This window comes from Thermobia domestica, chromosome 15 (assembly GCF_964235325.1).
Source record: "Thermobia domestica chromosome 15, izTheDome1.hap1.1, whole genome shotgun sequence".
In the NCBI taxonomy this organism is placed as follows: Eukaryota; Metazoa; Arthropoda; class Insecta; order Zygentoma; family Lepismatidae; genus Thermobia; species Thermobia domestica.
In genome coordinates this window covers 88,373,886-88,383,151 of record NC_137468.1, presented here as the reverse complement: position 1 = coordinate 88,383,151, position 9,266 = coordinate 88,373,886, and the positions used below count along the sequence as shown (strand labels likewise).

Below are 9,266 nucleotides of genomic sequence, written 5' to 3'. Positions count from 1 at the left end.
ACGGTATGTCCACCAAGTAACTGTAGCAGCCGTTGACATCGTTTTCAAGATGGCTTATGAGAACCATGAAGGCAACATTACTATGGAGGAGTGATTTGCTGATGCTTCTAGAGATAAGCCAAGAACCCACTTTTGGCTACTTGTTCATAAGTACGAACTACTTATACCCATGTTCATAAGGTCACACCGAGAACGAAAATTGGATCTTATGATCGTCACCTTGAGACAACTGGCTCCCCTCTTCTTTACCCTAGACCAGTGGCGGCGGTTGGACGTTAAAAGTAGGAGACAAGACATGATCTGAATATTTGTATATCAATGTTAGTTTTCCTAGTTGCTTGTAACACTTTGTTTGACGAAAGGTTGTATAACTATTAGGATATTGTCTTTTTCAGTTAAAATACCGTGTATCGTGTTTCATATTTTATTAAATAAATTGATAAGAGCAACGCAAGTAGGTACTAGCTCTTTGTAGTCTTAAACAAGGAAGGTTTAAGAAGATATTTGATTTCTTGCTCATGAATATCTTAAAATTCTATCTCGAAAATTGTGTGATAAGATTAGGGGCTTATTTAATAACAAATTTGCAAAACAAATAAATAGAAAGGATAATATTAATCAAATAATCATAGTAATGAATGAGGTTTCTTTTGCAAAAGTTATATTGAAACTGGGAGTTAATGAACAACTTATATTATTAATTTCACGCATGCAGTTATATGTGTTATTATACTCTTAGAAAGACAGTGAGTACTACAAGCATATGCTACGACATTTAAAAAAATATTTTTGCAGCTTCCCGAAACATGTTCGTTGCCATTAGGTACACTTTTCAATTTCTTGTAATACATCAAAACTCAACAATACTTACGTTAGAATCACTCTACATTCTAGTTATACCAAATAATCCTAAAACCTAGAATTATGTTGAATTCAATAAACTTATTGTATATGTGCACCCCTAAACTAGTATATTACACTGTAAAACAATGGTAAAGGTAGAAGTAGTCTTCTACCTTAGAAGGTCTTATTACTCTCTTTTTAGTTAATATTCCATACTGAGCTCCTTCGTCACTAAGCGGTTAGCGTACGCGCCTTTGACGTGGGATACTCATGTCCGATTCCTGGCGGGAGCTCATGTGGTTCGGATTCCACGTTAATCATTAGGTCCACGTCTCATATTGCCTCGCTACTGAACGGGATGTTAAACTCCAAAAAAAAAAAAAGAAATCAAAATATTCATTAATATTAGAAAGAAGAAAAGACATTTTAGGAACCATCGACTTTTGTGCAATTAAAGAGTAACTTTTGAAGGACTTCTTTTTTGTGAAAGGTTATCTCAGTTAGTTCCAAAGTGGCTGACTACCATATCGAGCCCTTGTAAGAAGAAATGAAAGTACGCTCTAATTGTGGCGCTTTAAAGGTTAATTTTTGGACCACTTTCCGTGGTATTTAAAACGCAATTCCTGTGGCTTTCTTAACTCCATGGGAAGACAACCAATACGTACTCACAGTACGGCAAATATTTTATGGCACCGTTTTTATTCTATGAACCAATAATACATACAAAACTTTATATTTCCAAAGGAAACTATACACATTAGTGCGTCATTTCAAAAACGTTTGGGGGGGCAAATGCCCCCTAATCTCCGCCCATGCCCTAGACCATCACACTTACGCCCGGTGGGTTCCTGTCTTTATTAGAGATTTGAATTCTCTGCCACTATCAACTGAAGAAAAGTTTCGTAGAGGACATTGGGTTAAATTCAGAAGCAACCGTGGGTTTTCTTCAATTTCCGTTGATCAGGCACACTAACAGGCAAATACGGAAGTTAAAGGAGTAAGTGGAATCATCGGTATTACAGAAAGAGCGACAATGCTGGAACGTTGGATTCTGATAGTACCGGAAATTTGTCGCATTCTACATGATTTCACCTCTGGAAGCAGCAGGAACGATGAAGAAGAGGAACTGCGTCATCACGACGAACTTACATAACTTACATAAAATCATGTAACTGACCTAGTAGACACCATAATTAACACAAGAAACCCCTTCGAGGAACCCACTACAGATCTGATATCGTTAGACAATCGTGTGTGCCTCGGTACCTTAACCAGCAAAATCTATCCATGTGTTGGAAAGGACAGGGCAAGAGTAGTACTTCAAGTTGGAAGAGGAGGTCCTCCATAAGAAAGAGAGGCCCTTCAAGACTCCTATTAGGAAAAATAATCTGCTACTTTTCCATGAATAAAAACGTACTACAGCAAAACCTGCATCTGAAAGGAAACTATATAAGCAACGTGCAATATAAGCAACAGAACGACCTGTATGGACAGGCATTTATTTCACTGGAAGTTTGCGGGAGCAACTTAGAACAATTTTTCTGCCATGAACCTTGTCCATACCCACCAGTACTTTTCCACAGAGGGTGTTCTCCACACTTGTAAAAAGTCAGATTTTCTGACATGTCTTTTGGAAACAATTCCCACGTATAACGTAACTGAAGATTAAGATTTAACGACATAAGATACTTTTGACTTTATTGTGAATGATGGTGGAGCTCTTATGCACGGACTTCCTGGAATCAGTGTGCAAGGAGAGTCATTTGATGAATACTTTCTTAGAGTGTTCTACCAACGAATACAGTACCAGTTGAGAAGATCACAAACGGTACACGTTGTTTTGGATCAGTATAATAGTTCTCTATCAAAGATACTACAAGGGAAAAAAGAAGTCATGGCACTTGACAGCATGTGTACGGTTCCACAAAGGTCCCATGGAATTAGCATAGTTTTCTTTCACATTCTGATAACAAGACTGAGCTGATTTCATAATTGTCAGGGAAACTGATGGAAATACAGATGCCTGCATGTGTAGATGGACCAAGATAAACAACAAGCTTGTTACAGTGTGGCAAAGGAACTGTTTAAACTTATGTTAAATGCACCTGTAAAACTACATGTTCATCATTATGCAAGTGCAAGAAAGCAAAATTAGAATGTACCCGTCTGTGCAAGTGCAAATGTGCTGTTTAGGAAATGAAACTTTGTGACATTCTGGATTTGAATTATAATCAATGACATAGTAAGAGGTATGCAAACTGTACGATAAAACGGAAATAAACCATTTCATTCATTTATACATTTCGTTTATTAATTCAATACGTGTGACTGTATGCATATTAAAAGGACATTGTATATATAGGGTGAATTTTGTAAGTGACACTCTTAAATAAATCTAAAATTATATAATGTAAAATGTTTTACCGTGAATATTTATCTATATTAGGGGACGTCTTGTGTAACATAAACCATAGTAATTTGCTTATCAGTGTTGTCAACTCAAAAGAAAATTATATACAGAAATAACAGAAAACAGTCAAATAACTCGAAAAAGTCTGTTATGTCAACCCCCTCATAGATCATGTCATGAAAATCATTTTCTAATTTGTTCGAATTCGATATCTCAAGTAGTTTCCGAGATGCAGAAAAATGTCGGAAAGGTTGGCACTACTGCTCTTCTTCATTGTTTGCATCATCACTTATGCATTTGGGGAGGTTCCTCTTTGTTTGCATTGCGTAAATTTGGAAACAAGAAGCAATAATAAATTTCAACCATTTCCGGTTTTGCTAGGGTATTATGGATAGTTATGATATGTTGCATACAGATGCTGAATTATTTGCAAGAAACAGCTTCTTGCTATCTGTTACTGCTATCGTTGGGTGATGGAAAACATTTTAACCGGAAATGACTAATTTGAACCAGGTTGTTGAACTCCTTCTGGCTAAGCGGTTAGCGTACGCACATTTGGTGTGGGATACTTCAGATCCATTCCCGGCAGGAGCTCAAGTGGTTGAGATTCCACGTTAATAAGTAGGTCCACGTCTCATATAACCTCGCTGCTGAACGGGACGTCAAACTCAAAATCAAGTCAATTGAACCAGGTTGAATTGGTTTGAATAGAGAGTTGTTGGACGAGATGGAACCTCTCTCTAGGACGTCGAATCGATTGCAAAAAAATCACAAATCGATATATTTTACCGTTTTAGCTCCGATACCTGACCACAGACGAACGGATGAACGGACAAAGACATTCTATAGGACTTCCAACACTTACGCATAGCATAGTTTGGAAGTCTTATAATATCCTTATAAACAATATCATTCCTAGCCAGCACCTACTTTCTCACTATTAAGTTATCAAAACTCACATTTCATAATGACCGATAATAGCACGGTATACAAGAGTGTTCTTCTACCTAGTGAAATATATGAACAAAGTATATATATATATTTATATTTCCGACTTTCGAAAGATAAGTTATTAAAATACGTGTTACAAATGTATGCTTTTTTCAGATTTAGAATAATTTGAAAGTCTTATTCACATACATTTCGCTTAACTTGTCCAAATTCTGACAGTGATATGCAGAAAAGTTTAATTTATAAATAACTTTGTAACCTACAACGAAAGTTTCTTGCGAGAGGATAGAACTGAAACTTTTAATCTTGCAACAAAAGTACTCCTCTGGCTCGGATTTGAACCAGCGACCTATGGACAACTAATTACTACAACTCCTCAATAATCCACCGCTCTACCAACTGAGCTATCAGAGAAACTTAATAAATCATCTTTCATGTAATCATTAATGGCAGGAAAACTTTTATTATTATTTTATCCACTTGGTTTCCTGCTAATTGGTAACAGTAATACAATTTGTATCATCAGAACGCGTATCTGGTTTGTTCCCAAATAAGATAAATACGAAAGCCTAAACCATTTATCAAAAACATGTTTGAGATTAAGACATCACTGTTGTTGCACTATTAGCCCAAGAAAGTAGAAGCACATTATAGTTTCGTGAAATATTTAAACGTAAAGTTATATTTTATGAACAACTATGCATTATATATCACTTCTTAATAACAATAAAGGAACCTGTTAGGTAATTTGCAAATTAATAACCGACCAATCAGCCAAATTATGATTTTTATCCATTCTTGAAAAAAAAGTTGGAATATGAATTTGCGTAGGTGAATGATTTAAGCTTGCGTATATGGAAGAGTTAAGTTCTGTCCGCCATTTTTAAAATTTTCATCCGTTGCAAAGAATAGGTTTCAGGTAGGTTTACAAGTGGCAAATTCTCATATCTGCGTACATTAAGGCATTCACGAGATACTGTATTTTGGCATAAATTTTGAATACCCTTTAATATATGCATTTAAGTGAAAGTGGGGTATTTATCACCAGACATGAGCAAAGTGCTACGTATGCTCAAGAGTGTATCTCAAATGCAGACACAGTTGTGCTAATCCATCATTAGCGGCATGATACTTCACACTTTATGTCATATATTTCTAGTGATCAACATCCGTTTTTACTGGGACACGAGGGGGTTATATTGAAATGCAACGAGAAATTAAGAATATCAGCCCAACTTTACTGCTGTCGACCGAAGCAAAACCAAAGGAAAAAAAAAAAGCCTGTTGACAGAGAAATGATCACCATTCCATGAAAAGTTCAGAAACTTGTAGTAGTTGTTGTTTGTTCTTCAGTATGTAAGTCTGGTAAAATGCGATGTGTGTCACATGAGAGACCGCATCTGACATTATGACCTTTTGAGAAATTACAGTTCGTCTATGTCTTTACTTTAAGTAGTTTCTATAAGGGTTACATAGTAGAAATTGTTGTTACGTAGTGATAGAAGAAGGATCGTAATTCACAGAAGTATTGGTAGTAAGAAAACTATTTATACTTTGGGTAAAAGTGTTGTTTCCACATTACGTCCCCCTACCTCATATAGTCTCGATGTAGAAAGAGATGCTACATAACAGTGAACCAAAATATATCATGGATGTTCGCGTTATCCCGATTGAAAGAGGAATTTTCGAAATTGTTTTGATAAGTGTAATCTCACAAGGAGAAAGTAGACTTTGGTAAATGAATTTCGGAGGCACTTTTTGAAAGGTGATAGTGCACATTAAAAGTATTCATATCACAAACTGGGAGAGCGCAATGGCCTAATATAGCAGAGAAAAAAAAGTCATAAAGTTTTCGACTCGACGCATATGTCGTACGTTGCGCAAATTTATAAATTGATGGCGTGGCAGAATCAGTAGCATCTGTGCCTCACGTGCAAACGGTCGTGGGTTTGATTCCCGCTAGAGTCAAATTTTTTGTTTTTGTTTCCACTAATAAAGTAGCCATTTGTAGGTACAAGTAAAATGCTAATTCATGATATGTTTTTTTAATGAATTAAAGGAATAGAAATATTCAAATCAGTTGTAAAATCTTTCAATGTTCCATGTTAACTAGTAACGAAATGTAATCTATTTCGTAAATATGTTGATATCAAAAGTTATATTATGGTTACCACAGTTGTTGTATAAAGAATTTTCTTGGCGCTTCGTATCTTCATCTGTTGACAGTGTGACAATTACAAGGGGCATGGGAAGGACATTTCCTTGGATAAAACTGGATATTACTATAACCAAAGGAGATTTCTCGCTTATTGCCCTTGTAATAAGCGGCGAAAATCTGTCTCCAACATTGGAAGATTGAGGACGGATAAAGCCGTTCCCATATTTTTTAAAGCGATGTTCAAAATATTTATGAAGTTAAAAACCAATACTGTTGAGGATTAGCGGAGCAGAGTTGTCTTCAAGATTGGGAGGCTGGCAGATTTGAGTCTTATTCTGGGGGAATATCAATTTCGTCTCATTTTCCTTTGTGGCAATCGGACATAAATCATCACATTTCTCCCCAAAAACAGATTTCAAATTTGGATTATTAGGGGAAATTCCCTCAGATGTAAGATTGGAGGGGACATGTCCCCTTATCCCCCCGTGCCATTTGTGCCAGTGCTTGTAATACAAACACACTGTATTAATACTGATTGTAATATACACACACCCAGTTGCACACACTGTCAACTGAGTTGAGTTGATTTTGAGTTTAACGTCCCTTTTCAGCAGCAAGGCTATATGAGACGTAGACCTACTGATTGACGTGGAATCCGAACCACATGAGCTCCCGCCGGGACACTGTCAACAGATGTAGACACGAAGCGTCAAGAACATTTTTTACACAATGACTGTGGTAACCATAATATATCGTGATATCAATATATTTACGAAATAAATTACATTTCGTTGCTAGTTAACATGGAACATTGAAAGATTTTACAACTAATTTAAATATTTCTATTGTTATAAGTCATTATAATCATGGTGAATTAATACATTTTACCTGTAGCTACAAGTGGCTACTTCATTGGTTGAAGCAAATAACGAAGAAAACGACTCCAGCGAAAACCGAACCAGGGACCTTTTGCACGTGGGTCTCAGATCCTACTGATTCTGCAACGTCGTTTCCCTACAAATTTGCGCAACGTCGAAAATCTTAATACGCTCTTTCTCTGCTATATTAGGCCATTGCGCTCTCCCAGTTTGTAATATAAACACTTTAAATGTGCACTATCACCTTGCCAAAAATGGCTCCGAAGTTCATTTACCAAAGTCGTTGTCAGATTTAATAAGGATTTTTATATAACAAATTATATCTACCTAAACTAGAAGGTTTCTGAAATACTTTCTTTGTGCAAATTTTAACTTTATTCTCTTCGGATATACATTTTGAACTACCTTGTGCTCCATACGTTTATTAACGTTAAAGTTGATTGTGAGAGTAAGGGAAATTCTTCATTTTCATATTTTTCTCGTTCGTTAATTCTTTATCATCTTTCTGTTGCAATAATAAATTTTATGTTATTAAAAATAGCTCGTAAACATCCTAAGACATGCATTTGTTTTCATGGAAAATATTCTTTCATCTAGTGAAATGTATGATTAGCGTTAAGCAATTTATTCTTCCCACTTTCGACATATAAATTGTTAAGAAATTTGTTATGTGTAGATTTTATTTGTACTTGAGGTAATTTGTAAGATTTACTGGCACATATTTTGCTTGCTTTGTTCAACTTGTGACGGTTAAAAGTTTAAATAACTTCAATGAAAGTTTCATTTCGAGCGAATAGAATTGAAAGTTTTACTCCTACAACAAAAGTACTCCTCCGGGCCGGATTTGAACCAGCGACCTATGGATAACTGATTATTATGATTCATCTACAGTCCACCGCTCTACCAACTGAGCTACCAGAGGAACTTAAAGAATGTTCTTTCATGTAATCAGTAATAAAGAAAATTTTTGTTTTGTTTTCTTACTTATAGCTTCTGTCTTTATTGCCATTAGTACAGTAGCAATAATACAATTTGGATCATAAAAATGCATAACTTCTTTCCACGAAACAAAGATTAGAATGAAAAGTAAAAAAAAAAAAAAAAAAAAGAATATGTTTGTAACTGAAACATTTCAATATTAGTTGAAAAGTTAGGAAAAGAAAATAGGAGCATATTTTCGTTCCATGGAATACTTCAAAATATATATATATAAAAAAAATAACTAGTGTGTTGAGTCCCTGTTTCGATTCCTGGTCAAATACGTTTGTAGTGGACAATGTCGTGCCCAAGAGTTTTCTCAGGGTACTCCCCTTCCCTTCCACTATCTCATTCCACTATCATTTACTTGTTTTAATCATTGTCTCCCTTAGCCTAATAGGCATAATCGTGGGATAGGAAATTCAAATATTTAATTTCATTTAAATATGTATTAGATAGGGTTAAAAGAAGAAAATTATTTCCCTCCTTTAAAGTTTGGGAATTCGTGAAATACTGAATTTTAACGTGAAATTTGATATACCTTCTTCAGATACGTATTTAAATGAAAGCAATGTATTAAAAACCGGGCACGGGCATAGCATGCTGAACATGGACGTCTCTTGCGGGAGGGACAAGGGGGACCCAATATTTCGAAGTACGAAATATTCAATACGTTATTCTAATTTAATTTATTTACTAAAGGCAGATTAACATATAAATAATAATGATTATATTTATTTGTAATATAACATTCAGGCTGTGAAACGATTATAACAGAGTTCTAATGTCTCAGGGAGTCCGTGAAGATAAGATGAATGGCAACAACTTGAATCGAAGATAATACACAGGTTGGGGTAGGTTACAGTGTTGGTTGAATATTATTAGTATTAGATGGCAGAGTAGTAATTTATTATGTATGATACGTTCAAGTTTCTCTAAAATAAAGTATACGAAAACTAATATTTAAGTCAATATTTCTTGGAAGGAGTTTCAAAGCTCCAATCAGAGGGGCCCGTGACTACACGAAGATTAAGAACTATTGGATTAT

General features: G+C 35.3%; 1 non-coding gene across 1 annotated transcript; it reads right to left on the bottom strand.

Annotated features, from left to right (window-relative positions):
- Window positions 1-8,069: 8,069 nt before the first annotated feature.
- TRNAY-GUA (transfer RNA tyrosine (anticodon GUA)) lies at window positions 8,070-8,162 on the bottom strand. Its single transcript has 2 exons — window positions 8,126-8,162; window positions 8,070-8,105 (listed from the first exon to the last, which is right to left on the bottom strand). It is a non-coding gene; the product is annotated as a tRNA-Tyr (tRNA).
- Window positions 8,163-9,266: the final 1,104 nt, after the last annotated feature.